The following is a 19,010-nucleotide window of genomic DNA, read 5'->3' as shown; positions in this document are numbered from 1 at the left end:
GTCAAAGCTATTTGGCTAGCTGATGGACTATTCTCCAAGGATTCCCCCTTTCCATTTGTATTTTTCCTGTAATGTTTTCCTCCCATCAATTGTACCCATCATTATCCTCAGTTTTGGAGGGATTAGCCTATTAGAAACACTGGTTATGTCATGTCTTGCCCTGTCCAAATAATTGCAGGGTTGAATATTGCCTCTGTTAGGCAATGTTGAATGTAATTGGGTCACAATCACTGGCTCTTATGCAACCACCAGTGTCCAGTGCCTTCTCCTGGGCATTCTCTTTTAGTTTACAATGCTCTGCCCTGTGACTGCTTGTATCTATCTCATAGAGGCTCCTTTGCAGTAGGGTTGGAGTTGTGTTGTAGCTGGGATGGTCTGTGAAATATGTGAGGAGCAAGGTGCTTTTAATGACCTGGTTTCTTGGACCAGTTGTATAATTGGGAAAGAAAGTATTGGAAGGAGCTTTCAAGAACCTGGTGCCCTTCCTCAGTGCCCTTGTATAACATCTCTCTCAAATTTTACATCTGGTCCAATAACTGGAGCTAGCATCTCTAAAAATCCTCTTGCTTCTTGCATACATTGTCTCTGTCAGGTACAAAGACACAGAGACCCTGGCTCCATTCCTGTCTTCCTGAAAGCCCTCCTCCTCCTACTGCCACATTGTCCTCCTTCCTGACCCCAAGTCACTGCCAGCCACCAGAGAGCAAACCTGGAAAGAATCCCAGCCCTTTGCTGCCTCCCTCCTAGTTCTCTTCAGGTACAGCTATGCTCCTCTGCAGAACCAGGTGTGGGGATGGGAAGGGGCAGGAGAAAGAGGGAGGCAAAAACTAGGAGGGAGGCGAGAACCTGAGGAGAGAGGAAAGGTCCCTCTCTGGAGGTCAGAGCAACAGGGAGGGGAGCTCTTGTTGAGTCGGTAACAGTCTGGGGTAGATCCCCAGTGGCTGGGGCTTGGAGCAGGCCTCTGTCTCCACTGCAGTGTCTCCCAAGTTAGACTGGCAGGCAGCTGGATAGATAGACTGGGGGTGGGGGGGAATGTGGCAATCCGAGTCCCCCACAGAGGGATCAATGGGGAATTTTGTCCTGGGCCCACACATCCTGGGCCCTGGATAAGATTTTGCAGGAGTCACAAATGGCTTTTACACAGGAGTTACTAGTATGCATGCTAGGTTCTTGTGACATTGGCTTAAATTACATACTAAAACCGACAAGGGCCACACTCCTGAACTCACTAACCAGGAGGAAGCGGGGTGGGCACCAGGCAGGCAGAGGGGCCCACTTATTTCAAACCTAAGGATTCCTGTGGGTGGCTCCAATAAGGAAGGAAGGGGGGCAGGGACAAATTAGAGGTGTCCCTGACTCCACAAGTGGCTCACGATTTGCTCTTACCTTCCAAAGAGCACCTTCCACACCGAGTGACTAACTAGCACGGAGGTCTGATCAGGTCAGGGCTCCTGGCCCAGGGTCCTGAGACTTGCCCTGCAGGCTGATGTCAGCCCTCTGTGAGGTCACCATCCCTCCAGGCCTTCTGACCAACTGCCTGGGGCCCTGCCAATGCATCTCTATGAGGTCACTGCCTGCTCCTCCCTCCCTGCCCAGCATTACTAATCCACCGACCCCAGGTCAGCCCCTTCACCATATACTCCAGCCTTTTTTATATCCCATCTCTGACAGTGCCCAGTGCCAGAGTCTGAAGCGAATCCCTCCATGGACCATGGGGGACCAGCCTGACCAGACAGGGGGCAGATCTACCTAAGTCCAGGCATGTGTTGTCTTATGTGGAAGAAACATTTGGAAGGAGTGGCTGGCTAACTACCTAGCCTCATGTACAGTAATCTCTGTCTGTTTGTCTGCCTTTAGCATTTATCTAATGCCTTTAACAGCTGGGTCCTTGCTGAGCTTTAACATATTCACACAGTCTCTACTAGGCACCTCCCTTTACAGATGAAGAAAGTAAGGGGCAGAAAGGTTCATTACTGCCTAGAGGAGGGTCAGAGAGGGAAAATATCCCCCTGCTGTTGGTCCAAGCAATCAATGTGTTACTGTTTCCAGTTTCAACCTCAATGCTATTTTGGTTACAGCTACAAAATTCCCGTCCTTCTGCAGATGCAGCTGGGGTAGAGTGTTTGCTGGTAAATATAATCGTCCCACAGGAGTGGGGTGGGGACATCTAGGCAAGTTTGCCCTGATGAGGAGTCAGTAGCGCTGTGCCACATGATGTGGCTGCCAGTTCTTTTGCAGCTGATAACATCATAGCCTGGCACCTCCCCTGATTCCCATTATCCATAGTTGAGCATGTTTGCTTCTATCCCCTCTATCCTGCTTCCTGGCTGTCCAGCTGACACTTGCATCCAGCTTGCCCCACAGTGATCTTCAGCTAACTGCAGCCAGCCAGTAGCTTTTCTGTAGCAAGGTGCTGAACAAAGTGGGGTCTTGTTAGAGCCTTGTTACACATTGCACTCTGAACTACCCAAATGCTCCAGGTATTTGTGCTAGCTCTAGTTTAGAGCAGTCACACATTAAGGCTAAATGCTTTCTCTGAATATCCCTCACCTGCACAGCTGTGACTTGCCACTAGAAGGCTGGTGAGCAGGGGCCTGATTTAAGAGCTACAGCTGTCAGTTGCCACTATATGGCTGGTGAGCCAGGACCAGACACTGTTGTAGGTGTGTGTGTGAGAGATGAGTTGGGAAGGGGAGGAGAGGTGGTGGGGTGGGATAGGGGTGTCGGGGACATGAAGCTGGGAAGCAGAGAGTTAAAGGGATCGGGGTTAGTAATGAAATGGGTGGTGGAAAGGAAATGGGGATAGGAGATGGGTGGTGAAATGTCAGCCACTGAAGCATAACATAAGTAAAAAAAAAAAAAAGAATTTAAGAAGCAATAAAGATGAACAAAATTAAAGATCTTGTGTTTTAATACTTTGGGATTTAGGATTGGGGGGTACTGGCTATGCCTCCCATTGTGGCTGGGAGGTGGGAGCAATTATGAAAGCCAACCTATTAAATAGGTACTTTGCGTTGGTCTTTCATCAGTCCCATGGGACGCCCATGCCCGCTACGGGACAGGGAAGTCCGGGTGAGGGTGATCCCCTGCCCTCCATTGATGCTGACTTCGTGAAAGAACATCTTGAGAAGCTGGATACCTTCAAGTCAGCCGGCCCTGATAATCTTCACCCCAGGGTACTCAAGGAGCTGGCGAGCATCATAGCCCAGCCTCTAGCGCGAATCTTTGAAAACTCTTGGCGCTCTGGTGTAGTGCCCGAAGACTGGAAGAAGGCCAATGTGGTGCCTGTCTTCAAGAAAGGGAGGAAAGTGGATCCGGCTAACTATAGGCCCATTAGCCTGACTTCTATCCCGGGGAAGATCTTAGAAAAGTTTATCAAAGAGGCCATCCTTAATGGACTGGCCGATGCCAACATCTTAAGGGATAGCCAGCACGGGTTTGTTGCGGGTAGGTCTTGCTTGACCAATCTCATTTCCTTCTATGACCAGGTGACCTATCACCTGGACAAGGGAGAAGAGATTGATGTCATATATCTTGACTTCAAAAAAGCCTTTGACCTGGTTTCCCATAATCACCTCTTAGAGAAACTGGCCAATTGTCGCCTTGGGGCCTCCACGATCCACTGGCTGGAAAACTGGCTCCGGGGTCGGACCCAGAGGGTAGTAATTGATGGAAGTCACTCATCATGGTGTCCTGTGACCAGTGGGGTCCCCCAAGGCTCTGTCCTTGGACCCATACTGTTCAATATCTTCATTAATGATGTGGACACTGGAGTCAGAAGTGGACTGGCCAAGTTTGCTGATGACACCAAACTTTGGGGAAAAGCATCCACACCAGAAGACAGGCAGGTGATCCAGGCTGACCTGGACAGGCTCAGCAAGTGGGCGGACGAGAATCTGATGGTGTTCCACGCCGATAAATGCAAGGTTCTCCACCTTGGGAAGAAAAACCCGCAGCATCCTTATAGGCTTGGCAGTGCTATGTTGGCTAACACTATGCAAGAAAGAGACTTGGGGGTCATCATTGACCACAAGATGAACATGAGCCTGCAGTGCGATGCTGCGGCTAGTAAAGCGACCAAAATGCTGGCTTGCATCCATAGATGCTTCTCAAGCAAATCCCGGGACGTCATTCTCCCCTTGTACTTGGCCTTAGTGAGGCCGCAGCTGGAGTACTGCGTCCAGTTTTGGGCTCCACAATTCAAAAAGTATGTGGAGAAGCTTGAGAGAGTCCAGAGAAGAGCCATGCGCGTGATCAGAGGTCAGGGAAGCAGACCCTACGATGACAGGCTGAGAGCCCTTGGGCTTTTTAGCCTGGAAAAGCGCAGGCTCAGGGGTGATCTGATGGCCACCTATAAGTTTATCAGGGGTGACCACCAGTATCTGGGGGAACGTTTGTTTACCAGAGTGCCCCAAGGGATGACGACTAGGTCGAATGGTCATAAACTACTACAAGGCCATTTCAGACTGGACATAAGGAAGAATTTCTTTGCTGTCCGAGCCCCCAAGGTCTGGAACAGCCTGCCACCGGAGGTGGTTCAAGCGCCTACATTGAACACCTTCAAGAGCAAACTGGATGCCCATCTTGCTGGGATCCTGTTAACCCGGCTGACTTCCTGCCCTTTGGGCAGGGGGCTGGACTCGATGATCTTCCGAAGTCCCTTCCAGCCCTAATGTCTATGAAATCTATGAAATGCCTGGACAAGAAACCTTGAGCTAGACAAACTGTGAGTATTGTGAGAAAGACTGTCCCATCCTAAGATGAACTGTTTCTGGCACTGAGTGTGTGCAGAAGCAGTCCCTCCTAGGGAAGGAGGGCCAAAACCCAATAACTCCAGCCAGAGACTCCCAAGTACCTAGACACTGAGCCCTGCCAATTCTTTCCTTCGGGGTGACAGAGGCTTGGTGATGCTCCCCTATTCAGTTAGGGACCCACACTTTCCCTGATCCTCCTCTTGCTACCAACATACTTATAGAAACTCTTCTTGTTACCCTTCACATCCTTTGCTAGCTGCAACTACAGTGGCACTTTGGCCTTCCTGACTTCATCCAAGTTTTCACTTCTTATAAGCTTCATTTTTGTGATTTAGTTTACTAAAGAGTTCCCGGCTAAGCCAAGGTGGTCTTCTGCCATACTTGCTTGTCTTTCTGTGCATTGGGATGGTTTGTTCCTACACTCTCAGTAAGGCTTCTTTGAGGTACAGCCAGCTCTCCAGGACTCCTCTCCCCCTCAGTCTGGCTTTCCAGGGGATCCTGCCCATGAGTTCCCTGAGCAAGTTTGCTTTTCTGAAGTCCAGGGTCCTTGTTCTGCTGCTCTCCATCCTTCCTTTCCTCAGGATCTCAATCATTCCTTTCCTCAGGAACTCAATATTTTGTGGTCACTGCTGCCCAAGTTGCTATCCACTACTGCATTCCCCACTAATTCTTCCCTATTTGTGAGCAGCAAGTCAAGAAGAGCATGACTCCTAGTTGGCTGCTGCAGCTCTTGCACCAGGAAGTTGTCCCCAGTACTCTCCAAAAACTTCCTGGATCACCTGTGCACATCCAGCAGATGTCAGGGTTATTGAAGTCCCCCATGAGAACTAGGGCCTGTGATCAGGAGCCTTCCACTAGCTGCTTGAAGAAAGCTGGTCCTTCCTCCTGGTTTGGTGGTCTGTAGCAGATCCCCGCCATGACATCACCCTTGTTGCTCTCCCATCTGACCCTAACCCAGAGCCTCTCAGGAGGCCTATCTCCAGCTTCATATTGGAGCTCTGAGATATCATATGGCTCTTTTACATAAAGTGCAACTCCTCCTCTTCTTCTTCCCCACCTGTCCTTCCTGAACAGTTTGTACCCACCCATGATCATCTCCTCAATAGTCATGGTGTTTGTTTGCAGTAGGACACTAACATCAGTGCATCTCTTTTCCCATTGGATTTGTAGGATCTTCTGCAGGCAGCATTGATGGTACTTCTCCAACAACTTTAGATGTCTCCTGTACATTATCCATGTCTCAGCTCCACATAGCAAGGTGGAAATCACGGCTGCTTGATAAACCACAAGCTTGGTTTTGGATCTGATGTTGCGATCTTCAAACACCTATGTCTTCAGGTGTCCAACGGCTGTATTTGCACATTTGAGGCAATGCTGGATTTTTTCATCAATGTCATCCTTCTGTGAGAGATGGCTTCTGAGGTATAGGAAATACTCAACATTCTCCAGAATCTCATCATGGATCTGGATTACCAGAGCTGGGGACTGTTGCTTAGGAGCTTATTGGTGGTGGGCCTTAGTCTTCTGAATGTTAAGCATGAGTCCCATTTTCTTGTATGCCTTGGTAAAGATGTTGATGATTGCTTGAAGGTCTACTTCTGAGTAAGTGCACACTACAGCATCGAGGTCAGGGTGGCCTTGGTTTTGGCTCAGAGTTGGCTGAGCCAAAACAGCTTACTATCCATTTGGTAGTTTAGGTCCAGTCTAGCTGGAAGCTTGTTGGTGGACAGATGTAACGTTACTTACTAGCACCACAACTGAAAGAGACCTATAGGGCTTGATAGACCATATAATGAACATGAGCCATCAATGCGATGCTGTATCTGGCAAAGCAAACAAACACTGGCAAGTATCTACCAATGCATCTCAAACTAGACTAAAAATGTTATCCTCTCACTTTATTCAGCCTTGGTGAGGCCACAGCTGGAGTACTGTGTCCAGTTTTGGGCACCATACTTCAGGAAGGATGTGGGGAAGCTTGAGAGAGTCCAAAGAAGGGGTATGTGTATGGCAAGAGGTATGGAGAGCAGGCCATATGATGAGAGGCTGAGAGACATGGTTCTGTTCAGCCTGGAGAAGAGAAAACTCTGAGGCGACTTGGTGGCAGCCTATCAATATATAAAGGGTGCATATCAGGGACTGGGAAAACATCTGTTCACCAGGGCTCCCCCACAGGAAGACTAGCACTAATGGTCATACATTGCTAGAAGACTCCTTTAGATTAGACATAAGGAAAGACTTCTTTACAACTCAAGTTTCCAGGGTCTGGAATAGACTGCCTCAAGAGTGGTACAATAACCTACTCTGGATATCTGCAAAAAATGTTTGGATGCTCACCTTGTGGGTCATCTGATCCCAGCAGTCTTTCCTGCCCAAGTGCAGGAAAGACTGCTGGATCTGATGACCTCAAGAGGTCCTATAACAGGGTGCTCTCCTAAGTGGCATTTGAAAAGCCTGGGAGGGGAATCCTACAGTCCCTTTATATTTCAATTTTCCTCTGGGAGCAAGCTCTCCTTTGCTCGTCTGCCATGACTTGGTGTTTTTTGGTTCTTGAAGAGGAAGCTGCCCTAGGATGTCGCAGATTTGCTCTATGCTCACCCACCCCAAAGGTGATGAGCTTTTGCCTTAAGAACTAATTGCATGCTCTGACCTTCCATTAACATGCCCCATGCCTCACAGGTGTTGTCTGTCTGGTATTTCTACCTTGGAGTTTCAGCCTCCTTGGCTTCCACCGCTTTTTCTCTAGCTAGGCCTACCAGCCTAGACCCACTAGATAGGACCTGATTCTGAGGCACTAGCCCTTCAATACGATCAGGGCTTGTGGCCTTATATAGTGTGCTTCTATAGCACCAGGTCCTCTGGCCCCTCGCAGCTGTGTCCCGTGGTGCTGGGCTCTTGGGACTCTGCAGCTGCACCGTGTGGACACTAATGAGGTCTCTACCTTCCCTACAGTGTCAGACACAAGCCACCATTATAAACTATAATGTAAATAGTAAGCCCCTGGGCTATAACAAAAAGTTAAAGGCTGCAGTTAGCCTTCTTACTTGTTGTTTCTTCTCATGGGCTCCACATCTCAGGGTCTCCACTGCTGGATGCTCTTGCTTGTAGAGCAGCTGCCACTTCTCCTGGAGCTTTGCTGGAGTCCACTGTCCATCTCATCCTCCCCTCCCCTGGCTTACTCAGACCAGGGTTTTATCTACATCTGGCCTAGGCTGTCTCAGAGTCACCTGATAGTCCCAGTCAGCTGACTGGCCTGTGGGGCTTGGCTTTTAATCCCTACCCTGCTGGCAGGCTGCACTTTAAAGGCTCAAGTATTAAAGGGGCCTCTCTATTTCCTAGTAACAGGGATAGGATTCCCTGTTACAGGTCTCTTCCAGCCCCTAACATCTATGAATTTATGGAACATCACAGCAAGGAATATTGAGAAGAGTGTTGGAGTGATGATGCAGCCTTTTTAACTCACATTTTAATCTTAAAGGGATCTGTGAGAAATCCATTACTGAGAACCACTGTTTGAATACCATCAGGGAACAGGCAGGGAATGGTGACAAATTTTGATGGGCATCCATACATCAGAAGGATTCTCTACAACACTTCTCAGATGACAGAGTTGAAAGCTTTCCTGAGGTGAAACAAGGCCATGTAGAGAGGCTTATGTTGTTCCTGACAATTCTACTGCAGCTGGTGAGCTGTGAAGATCATGTCATTCATTTGTGCCTCTTGTTGCCTTAAACCCACACTGAGATTCCAGGAGGAGCTCTTCAGCAAGTGGAAGGAGACAGTGCAGAGGGTTCTTGCAAAGATCTTTCTTGTGATGGATAACAACGCAATCCCTGTGTAGTTTCCATAGTCAAGTAGGTGCCAATGCTTAGATTGTGGGTGTTGCCATGATGTCTTGTACCTCCTTTTCTGGCCAAACAGGGCATTGGTGGTGCCATGTTCTGTGCATTTGGTCAAGAGAAGGAAGCCATTGGAGCTGACCTTTCGTACTTCTTCCTTGCCAATGATTCCATTCCAGAGGTTAGAGTCCCTTTTGACTCTGGCATTGAAATCACGTAGAAGAATAAGCCTGTCTCCCTCCAGAATGTCAGAAAGGACTTGGTTAAGGTTGACTTAGAATTTCTCCTTGGTTTCATTGGTGGCATCAAGAGTCAGGGCATACTGATGACAGTGGCATATTGGCTCCCTGCCAGTTTAAGATGGAGAGTCATGAGGCGCTCATTAATTCTGATAGGAAACTCATTAATTTGGTTTAAGAATTCATTCTTAATGGCAAAACCAACTCTATGAAGTCAGTGTTCTCCTTCCTGTTTACCATTTCAGAAAAAAATATAGCTGCCTTTATGTTATCTGATCTGCCCATTTCCTGCTCACCAAGTCTCACTCAATGCAGCTACATCAATATTGTGTCCCCTGAGTTCTCAGGCCACAATTGCAGCACAGTATTCTGGCCATTCACTATTAGGGTTGTCCACGTGGGTCCTGATGTTCCAGGCCCCGAAAATAATGGTGTATCTTTGCTGCTCTTTTCGACTGCAGTAAAGGTGATCCCATTGGACACAGTTATCCAGTCAGGAAGAAATACAGAATACTAGAGGTGTGCAAAGCTTCAGGTGTTGATTCAATTCAGAGGAGATTTGGCCTGATTTGGTGGCTGAATCTCCAAATCCAAATCGAATCAGGGGACCAATAAAAAGGACCGAATTGCTTTGAAGTTCTTTGAATCTTTGGAAAAGATTTGGAGAGCTCTGATGATCTGGGCAGTTCCCGCCCGCTGCAGCAGGGAGCTGGAGTCAGACTCCATGCCCGTAAGTAGGGGGCAGGAGAGAGGGGGCTGGAGGAGGGGAGAGGGGACCATGGGGGGACCCCCACTAGGCCACATGCCCTGCCTGCTCTGCCACAAGCCCCCCAACCTCCCCCTGCTCCCCCAGCCCCTCCATGGCTGCTCCGCCTGCCCCAGCTCTGGCTCTTTAAGAAAAGGAAAATGAACCCCCCCTGGACTCACTGGTGTCTGCAGCAGCCTTGGGGCTTTGGGGGGGCTCATGGAAGAGCCCCCCATATGGCACTGGGCAGTGGGGGGCAGTGGGGATTGTCTCGCTGCCGGGCAGCACCCAGTGAATCTGGATTTTTTTCCCTCAAAGTGCCAGGAGCTGAGGCAGGTGGGGCAACCATTGCTGGGCTGGGAGAGCGGGTGGGGGATGGGCCTGGGTGATTCAGAGATTCGGCAGCAGCTGAATCTCCAAATTAGATTCGGCCAAATCAATTCGGGACAGTGATTCAAATCACTGAATTGAATCACTGTCCCCCAAAATGGCCTAATCCAAAGTGAATACTAGCCGCTTTGCACAGGCCTACAGAATACTGTATTACACTGGGTATATTTAGGGCACTTTTTCTAGCCTCCTCCCCATGTGGGGTGAGCAGAGCAGATCCTGAAGAGTTCTGCTCAGTCACAGTTACAACTAACGTATTGCACTCCTGTCTCATCCAAGTGCTAGACGACCTTCTTGTAACTGCCACCTTCATGCCAGGTTATGACTAGGAGCTTCCAGACCTCACAATCCTGCTCCTGTCACCATTAGCTGGTTGCCAAAAGGCGTGAGGAATGTTCTGGCATGGAATACACCTATGCATGACTTCTTTTATTGTGGAGAAGCTGTTGCACATCAGCTTACACATGGCTCTTGACAGAATGGGACTTTGATCCAATGGTAAAGAGATCAAGACAACTGGGGATCTCATTCTTCTGCAGCTTTCATCTACCTTTGCACCCATTGACATTCTAATGTCTTCTGCCTGCTCTGCCACTGGGGACTTGTAGACCCTATAGCTGGGGGCTGGGGGCTGGGGGCTGGGCAGGCTTATTCTAGTGGCAACTAGTACTCACGTCACAGCACCATTAAAGGATATATGTGGCTTTTCAGGAGGAAAACCATTGCCGCTTGCTGTCCTCACCACATCCTGATGGTGCTGCCACTGCTTGGTCTGTGACTGCTAATTCGTCAGAGTTACCCCTGCTTATTTCACAGCTAACCTTCCCTGAAGGTCCTTCCACTATCCATTAGGGCTGTGCGAAGCTTTGGTCCCTGATTCGATTTGGCGGAGATTTGCCCCTATTCGGTGGCTGAATCTCTGAATCCAAATTGAATCAGAGGACCCTTTAATCTCTCCAAATTAAATTGAAATACTCTGAATTGATTTGGAGAGATTTGGAAAGATTTGGCGATTCAACATAGACACAGCTTTAAATGTTTTTCTATATACCTCAAGGTACCAGATGGCTCGTGAATGCTGAGATGCTGGGGTGGATGAAGCATCCCACAGGAGCATGGGGGGCTTCTTAGCATGCTTGGCAGCAGACGCAGAAGTGGACCAGAAGCACTTCCGGTCCACTTTTCGGTCTGCCAGGGAGCATGCTGGGGGCCCCCCCTATGCCTCCCTGGTTTGGCAACTGGTGCCTCCTGGGTCTGGGAGAGTACCCATGGTCCTGCCGTGCCCAATCACTGAACTGGAGGGGGGCCCGGGGACCCCCCCTGCGTGCCCCCCCGAAGCCCTCGAAGTGGACTGGAAGTACTTCCGGTCCACTTCTGGGTATGCTGCTGAGCACTTGGCCCCCCCCCCCACTTCCCTCCATGTTCCTGTGGGATGCTCCATCTGCCCCAGCATCACAGCATTCACGTGCCACACCTGGTTCCTTGAGGTATGTAGAAAAAGCATTTAAAGCTGTGTCTATGACTGAAGTGCTGTTTCTATGAATCAGCATCGAATCTTCAGATTCGGATTTAGCTGAATCGAATTGGGGACAGTGATCTGAATCAACAAATTGAATCACTGTCCCCAATTCAGGCCAAATCGAATCTGAAGTGAATATGGCCCACTTTGCACACCCCTACTATCCACCACCTTTGGATATTCGGGGTAGAAATACAACTCTGCCGGACAGTATGCAGAGTAACTCCTATGTGAAGTCTCTTAGGGCATGTCTACACATGATGCTACATTGCTGTAGTAACGTGCTACAGCGATGTAGCATATGTGGTCATCTACACATGACCAGCAGCTAGTTTGCTGTAGCAACGCACTCCCTTGTTATAGTGCACCACTATGGCGAAGTAGCTGCTAAAAATAACTGTGCGCTGTGTGTCTGGCGCAGTGCAGGATGTTACTGCATCATGATTTAGTACTTCAAAAGGAAGTACTAAATCATGGCACAGTAACAATATCGCCATAGCAACACGTGTAGATGTGCCAAACTCTCCTAACATACTCTTCACTCTAATTCCAGGGACCCCTTCAGACCTCTTATCACAGTGAGGGCTGACCCCTGTTTAGTGTTACACAGCTGTCCCTTTCGCAACATTCGGGTGCCTTTAAAATCCACAGGGACAGTGAACACAAAGATTTGACCCATCTGGTGCCTTACACGTACACACTTTATCCACAAACAGTAAAACAGGCCAAGTACCTCCCAAACCTCCAAATGTGCATATTAATGAGAGTATACAGAGAAGGAACACACACAGTTACCAGAACAGAACAGAACAGAAACAGAACAAGACATCATGGAGAAGGTTTCCACAAAGAAGAATAGGAAACTGATAATATTAAGATCAAACCCTAAGAAAAACCAAGAGAGCAGGGCAAAATTTTCAAGCCTCAGCTGTTCTCTTCCTATGCTCTTTCTCCATCTCTGGTCCATCTCAGCAGGAAAACATAGCAGGGCATTAAAGGGGTGTCACACTGGAAAGTGCATCTGGAGATAATCTATCAGAAGAGGCTGCATTGGTGCGATCTCCTCCTTAGGAAAGTAGGACTCATAGGAAAGTAGGGCTGGAAGGGACCTCACAAAGTCATCTAGTCCAGCACCCTGCTCAAGACAGGGTCATCTCTAACTAATCCATCCCAGCCAAGTGTCTGTCCAACCTGCTCTTGAAAACTTCCAAGGATGGAGATTCCACCATTTCTCTAGGCAGCCTGTTCCAATGCTTGATCGCCTTCCTAGTCAGAAATGACCACCCCCTGATCTCCAGCCTAAATTTCCTCTGCTATAGCTTGCTCCTAGTCCTGTCCCCTATGGCCTACCATTTTCTGTACATTTATCAGCAAATGCCTGGGGCATCATTGTCATCTTTGTCATTGCTGTTTTAAAATATCATTGTTTGCTCATTTGTAATTGATTTCCAGTTTCCATCCAAATGCAACTGGACACAAAGCCAGAATAACACAATTATCTCACAGCAAATTAGAAATAACTCATTCACCTTTTTCAGACATACTCAAAAATTAAGAATCCACGCAAATGATCAGAGGTCAGGAAAACAGACCTTATGACGACAGGCTGAGAGCCATGGGACTCTTCAGCCTGGAAAAGCGCAGACTCGGAGTGATCTGGTGGCCACCTATAAGTTTATGAGGGGTGTTCACAAGGATCTGGGGGAACGTCTGTTCACCAGAGCGCCCCAAGGGATAACAAGATTGAACGGTCACAAACTCCACCGCAACCGATTCAGGCTGGACATAAGGAAGAACTTCTTTACTGTCCTAGGCCCCAAGGTTTGAAATAGACTGCCGCTGGAGATGGTTCAAGCACACACTTTGCATGCCTTCAAGATACATTTGGATATTTATCTTGCTGGGATCCTATGACCCCTGCTGACTTCCTGCCCCTGGGGCAGGGGGCTGGACTTGATGATCCTTCAGGGTCCCTTCCAGCCTGAATGTCTATGAAATCTATGAAATCTATGAAAATCAAATGGCGTACAGCTAGGTCACTGCTTAAATAAATGCATCTAGAGGAACAGTAAGCTCCTGGTTAGTGAAACAGAAATATCAGACTTCAGAAGACATTTCTTATAACACTTCACAGTTTTAACTGCTCCTGCAAAGAGTCTGCTGGCAGCTGCAGTGCTAGTCTCACCTGCGAGTCATATACAAAGGGCACTGGGTGCTTTTCCTATTCTCAACAAAGCAGAGACTCCATTTGTCCAAACTATCCTCCTCTCTGGTGTTTGGCTTTACAGGTCATGCAACCACAGAAACTGCATGCAGAAACCCCAGATTCTATCTTGAAGGCAGAGGTCCTTGTGATTTTCCTTTAATTCATACCCTGGCTAGACCCTTAAGCAATTAAGCCAGGATGTAAAGCCTTAAGCCACTCCGTTGCAACAGGGATCACTCTGGTAGGAATTTTAGGGCTGTGCAAAACAGCACCATTCAATTTCGACTTCCATTTTAACATTTCAATGGGACAGCGTTTCGTTTTGAGTCTTGTTTTGTTTCAGAACCACTGTTCCATTTTATTTCATGGAAACTGTTTCACTGTTTCAATGCTGTTTCAACGTTTTGCCCATAGGCTGTAATGGGAAGCATGAAAACTGCCTATAACTATATCATATCTTGCTTGATTTGGCTGAAACTTGCAGTAATGGTAGCCCCTTCTGAGGCCATAAAGCCTACCAAGGTTTAAGGAGATAGGTGCAGGGGTTTCTGGGAAACTGCACCTCAAATTCCTGAAAGCAAAACTCATGTCACATGTGTGTGTCAAGGTGCAGCAGGGTGAAAACTGCAGGAATGGTAACCCCTGCTATGGCCAGAAAGCCTGTCAAGTTTCAAGGAGATAGGTGCACAGAAACTGCACCTCAAGCTGCTGACGAGCAAAACTCATGTCACATTTGTGTGTTAAGGCACAGCAAGGTGAAAAATGAAGGCATGCTGGGCCCTGCTAAGGCCATGGAGCCTGCTAGCTTTCAAGGAGATAGGTGCAGGGGTGTCTGGGAAACTATACCTCAGGCTCCTGACAAGCAGAACTCATGACATAGGTGACACTGTGTGCGCATTAAGGTGCAGCGGGGTGAAAACTGCAGGCATGCTAAGCCCTACTGAGCCCATAGAGCCTGCCAGCTTTCAAGGAGATAGATGCAGGGGGTTCTGAGAAACTGCACCTCAGGTTGCTGACAAGCAAAACTCATGACATGGGGGACACTGTGTGTGTGGTACGGTGTGCCCTCACTGGTGCTGGGGCCTCTACACAACATGGTAGTGTGCCCCAATGAGGCCTCCTCCTCCCCTACTGCCTCAGGCCGGTCCACCGCTTTAGATGACAACAGATAACTTAGTAACCAGCACAGTAGCACCAGCAGTATCTCAGGCAGCCAAACTGTGACAGAGCCTTTCTTTCCTTTCCTGCAGGAGCTTCTTCTCCAGCAGCTGCCAGAGAACTCTCCCTGCCAGCCCCAGCCCTGGGGCTTAGATGTACCGAGGGCCTTGCATCCTTCCGGTCAGGTGCTAGGGGTGTTGGTCTAAGGACATGGCACTGGCAAACAAGGTCCCTTCCTTTGGGTCAATCTAATCTGGTATGTTTTAGCAGACCAACTGAATAGTTACAGAAATATATCTTAGCAAGCTTTTGGCTTGAAAAACCCTTTGTCAGGCTGAGGAAGTACCTGCAGTTGCCCGCTTTGGCGGGTGTGTGTGTGCGCTGTTCCTGGTTGCAAGGAATAGTAAAGAAACCAGAGGTTGGCATGCAATGCAGGCAAGGATGCCAGTCAGTGAAAATGGAAATGGATGCATCGGGGGGGGGGGGGGGCGGGGATGTAGTAGCACAGGTAAATAAAAGTGGAGAGGTACCTAGGGAGTCACCTGTCTGGCAGGTTGTAGCGCGTCATAAATCCAATGTCTATATCGAGAGAGGGATAGATAGAGAGAGTGGTGAGGGTGCTTAGCTGGTAGCTGTAGCACCAGGCTAAGGACTTTATAAGGTCTGCAAGGGTACAGCAGGCAACAGCCCTGAGACCAGGAGAGGGAATTCATATGAGAGAGAGAAGGATGACTGCACTTTGGCACTGGGGGAGTAGCATGAAGCTGGCAGCACCTTCTAAGGGTCTGGGAAGAGATCCCAGGACTGTGAGTCACCCTTCTATGAACTGTGTTTATGGACTTGTTTGAGCTCACAATAACTCTGAACCTGCTACACTCCAATGAGACACCCATGCACAACATGCTAACTGTGCTTGGGGTATACAGCAACATGTCTCACTGACCATAAGTGTATCACATGGTGGAGTATGTGGTAATAACAAAAAATCCTGCCACCATTTCACAGTTAGCACTTCTATATTGTCCTCACAAGTCTAACTCACAATATCTTGTGGTTAGCAACGACTACTATGGAAATTTAAGGTGGTCCTTTATTTGGAAGGTAAGTGGACAGTTATCTGTCCCCTAGTTAAAAGTTAAGGGCTAGTGAAAATCCCCTTAATCACCTGAACCCCTCACTTGTGAGGCTGAGGCCTGCAGGGGAATAGGGGCATTGGGACATTCTGGCAGGACTTCCACCTTGGATAACACGATATCGAGGCCTGTCTGGTACGTAAGATGATAGCACAGCCTGTCTCTGACTGTGGCTGCAGTGAGATTGTACCCATAAGAACAAATAAAACATGCTCATGCATGTTGTATGCTCATGTCACAGCCAAGACCTCACATCACCACACTCCTTCTGTTCTACCACCAACTGGTGCACAGAACCACACCAACAAAGAACCCATTATACATTACTCCATGTAGCAGGATGGCTGGCAGAAGCTTGCAGCAGCCTGTACACTCCTAGTTATAGGAGCCTGCAGGTTGGCAGGGACTACAGCCCAGCTATGGGCAGTAATGTCTGATTGCAAGCTGCCTTGGAGGACTAAGCAGTTGACACAGATTAGTAGCTGGCAATAGGAAGCTAAAGGCTCCTAGGGAAGGGAGCTTGGGTCAGATAGAGAGAGAGAGAGGTGAGGGTGAGGGTGCTTGTCTTATGACTACAATTCCAAGCCAGGGACTCTCCCAGGGTCTGCAAAAGACCCAGGACTGCAAGGCTGTAGCAAGCAGCAGCCCTGAGCCCAGGAGAGGGAGCTCATATGAGAGAGAGAAAGAAGACTGCAAGGTGGCACTGGGGGAGCAGCATAAAGTTGGCAGCATCTTCTCAAAGTCTGGGAAGAGACCCCAGGACAGTTAGTCACTCCTCTATGAACTATGTTGATGGACTTGTTGGATCTTGCAATAACTCTGAACCTGCTGTGCTCCAATGAGGCACCCATGAACAACATGCTAGTAGTTTGCTCAGGATGTGCAGCAGCAGGGGAATAGGGGCACTGGGACATTCTCGCAGGGCCTCCACCTTGGATAACATGATATTGAGGCCTGTCTGGTACATAGATGATAGCACAGGCCATCTCTGACTGTGGCTGCAATGAGATTGTCTCTGATGCCTTTTACCCATAAGAACAAATACGACATGCTGTTGTAATGTTTTCTCCTATCTGACTTAAGTGTTAATTCACATTACAGTCATAACACGTCTAAGAGGAATCCCACAGAACTGTCTTATTGCTGGCTTGCTGCATTTTACTGTATTTAACTATTCTTATTACCAGTTATGGGAAAAGTTTATGAAAAATGTAACTAGTTAAAGTTAAAAGTTAGCAGACTTTAAAATTAACTTGAGTTAAGTTGATGTTAAATATTTCCACTTTCAACTAGTTAAAAAGTAAGTTAAAAAGAGAGTAACTAATTAAAAGTTAAGTTGATTCATGAGAAATGCATGAAACAGGGTAAATTGCCTCTTAGCATCATTTTTCATTTTCAAATGTAATGAGTGGGTGGCTTTTCCATAAGCCCGCCAAAGCACACTGATTTACTCAGAACTCACCCTGCTTTATCTGAAAACAATGTTATACTTGTCATACAGTTTTCAGAATAGCAATTTACCAATACCTATGTAATGTTAGATCCTTCTCACCCTCTCCATGTGAAGTTCTTTGTAAAAGTCAATGCATCATATAGGTATACCAGAATAACAGAAAGGAGATATTCTTAGCAAGGTGACAAATGAAAGCTGTTTCCACAGAAAACCTCTGTTGCTACAATTTTTATTGCTCAAAAGGTAACAAAAGGGTATGAAATACATCTGAATTACAAATAAAGTGTCTGAAAATCAAAATTAGATTGAAATGAGAAAATCAGTTTAAATGAGTAAAAGAATGCTCAGCTGCATAGCAGAAACTGTTTAAACATGCTTATTGAACTTCAGAAAAAGCTGCATTTCAAAATTTACATCTGACAATTTTCCTGTTCTGTCTTGCAAAACTAAGCGCCCACTACTGAACAATCGCTGTACATGGGCAGATGAGGGAATGCTTTTGTTATAACAGATGAATAGTTTTTTCATAGTAGGTGACATCTCAGATAAGTTTCTCACAGATGAGAAGTAATTCTCAACTTCTTGGACCCTGGGCTGCTGGTTCTGATCTTCATTAAAATTAAAAAAGTTATCATCTGCTTCACCCTCACTACTTGTTCCCACTCTTACTGGGATCAAAGTCTCTGCTTGCTTGTGCTTGTTTCCTCTCCTGCAGCCAACTGGCTGCCCTGTTAACTTCTGCAAATGAAGAGAAAATGTCAGCATGAACTAAGGAACTCTGCAACTTGTAGTTCTTAAGTGACCTTATCTCATAGGAATGCACATTACTCTCTGTCTCTTAAACAAGAAGTCCTAGAGTTTCAATAAAGAAATATCATTTCATGTAAGTCCTAGAGAGTGGTTGTGTTAGGAAAAACTCTGGGAAATCTGGATTTCAATTTTTTAAAACTTTTAACTTAGAAAAAAGCTAAAGTTAACCCCTTCTTTAATTAGTTAAAAGTTAAAAGTTGACAGCTGAAAAATGTAACCAGCTGTAATGTAAATTTGACTTTTTCAACAGCAAACCCTGCAGCTTTCTGTGAATGGCCCAAATGAATCCATCTAGTGATCTTGGCAGAAGAGGAAAAAGGCAGTCAGGGTCACAAACTCTGGCCATATAGAGATGCCCTGATCTTTCAGAGCCTGGTTGTCTTATGGTGAACGCTGAACTCACTCCAACATACTTATGCTATTAAGCAATCTGTAACACTATAGTAATAAGATGGTAGGATTAGAAAAATGACCCCACTCTATAGTGCCTTCTAGCTAAGGGAGGTCAAAGCACTTCACAAACACCAAGTGAGCTGCAAAATGAATCGGTGAGGTAAGTATGCCCAGACACCTCAGTGCATTGGCATCCTGATGCTTGATTAAGGTTCATTGCTAGGTTAGAAAGGAAGCTGATAATTAGAACAAAACCACTAATTAATATTCCCTAACTAGCAAATAATTGAAGCTACTACTGCAATCAATATACACCAACTGAGCTGGTGTTAAAGCTCTGTTCTGGGAAGCATCTCTTTGGCAAGGTATAG

General features: G+C 47.3%; 1 long non-coding RNA gene across 1 annotated transcript in view; it reads left to right on the top strand.

Annotated features, from left to right (window-relative positions):
- Nucleotides 1–19,010, top strand: part of LOC132252138 (uncharacterized) — a 96,568-nt gene that overhangs the window by 28,813 nt on the left and 48,745 nt on the right. The window lies entirely within an intron of this gene.

Source organism: Alligator mississippiensis, chromosome 8 (genome assembly GCF_030867095.1).
Source record: "Alligator mississippiensis isolate rAllMis1 chromosome 8, rAllMis1, whole genome shotgun sequence".
Taxonomy (NCBI): domain Eukaryota; kingdom Metazoa; phylum Chordata; order Crocodylia; family Alligatoridae; genus Alligator; species Alligator mississippiensis.
This window is presented reverse-complemented; position numbering and strand designations above follow the sequence as displayed.